At 71.7% G+C, this 1,071-nt stretch overlaps 1 long non-coding RNA gene across 1 annotated transcript; it reads left to right on the top strand.

Annotated features, from left to right (window-relative positions):
* The first annotated feature begins 6 nt into the window (after positions 1-6).
* Positions 7-1,049, top strand: LOC105310753. The gene is made up of 3 exons (XR_897550.2): positions 7-152; positions 339-380; positions 601-1,049. It is a non-coding gene; the product is annotated as an uncharacterized LOC105310753 (long non-coding RNA).
* Positions 1,050-1,071: the final 22 nt, after the last annotated feature.

Below are 1,071 nucleotides of genomic sequence, written 5' to 3'. Positions count from 1 at the left end.
CCCCGAAAGACGAGGCTGTGTCCGGGTTCGGGTCCGCAGGGAGACGGAAGGGCATCGCTCCCCGAGCCGCCCAGAGCCTCGGAGCGCCGACACCCCCGGGATGTGAGTGCGTCCCCCGGACCCGTGGCCTGCGCTCCACGTTTGGATCGGCGGTGAGCGCTGAGGCGCGCGCGGGGGTGGCGAGGGGAGGGGGCTCGGCGCGGGGTTCCCGGCCCCCCGGCCCAGGGGTGGGGGTGGGGACGGGGACGTGGTGTTCGCCCCTCACCCCCCTCGGTAGAGGCCGTTCGTTCGCACCTTGTCCTGTCCTTTCCTCTCTGGACGTACTTACCGCTCCCCAGGAAAGAGAAGACGCACCCCGATCTCCCTTCCCCATCCCACAGGTGCTGGACGGGGGGGTGGGCGCTTCTCGGGCTGTCACCTATTCTGGCCCAAGTGATGCCGTGATGGTGGACGCTCTGGGCGATGGGCAGGGGGTGGGGCCGGAAGAGGGACCCGAGGGTGGATTCCGGGGAGGGGGTCGCGTTTGGGGGCCAGAAAAGGAAAGGGTCTTTCGAGCTCGGCCGGGGGCCGGGGCTACTGACCGAGGCTGCTCGTTGCCAGGTCCGCGCCCGAGAAGACTCCCGCGTGCGGTCCAAGCGCCTGCCCGAGGCCCGCCCGGAGCATGCCGCCTGCAGCCATGAGGGGCCTCGGCCTGGCGCTGCTGGCCGCTCTGCTGTGCTCTGCGCCCGGTGAGTCTGGGGACGGCCCGCCCGGGGCGGGGCCGTCATCCTCCGATGGTGCCCGTCAGATCCACATTGCTCTGGCCCCCGGGACTCCAGCCGGGTCCTGGCCTGAGTCGCTTTTCCTCACGCCGCTCCAGCTCCGGCCACGGGGGTCCGGGGGTCCCTCCGGGCCGCGGGGGACCCTCGAGCTTTCTCTCCCCGCCTTGCAGCCGGCTGGTCCTCTGCGGACGCCTGTCGCTCAGGGCGAGTTTCTGTGCTCCCTCGCGGAGCCCCGCCTGGCCACCCATCGAGTCCGGCTGGTCTTTCCAAGCTTAGAATCCACTGCGCCCCGGGAGGGGGAGGGGCAGGG

This window comes from Pteropus vampyrus, unplaced genomic scaffold (assembly GCF_000151845.1).
Source record: "Pteropus vampyrus isolate Shadow unplaced genomic scaffold, Pvam_2.0 Scaffold10773, whole genome shotgun sequence".
Classification (NCBI taxonomy): domain Eukaryota; kingdom Metazoa; phylum Chordata; class Mammalia; order Chiroptera; family Pteropodidae; genus Pteropus; species Pteropus vampyrus.
This window is presented reverse-complemented; position numbering and strand designations above follow the sequence as displayed.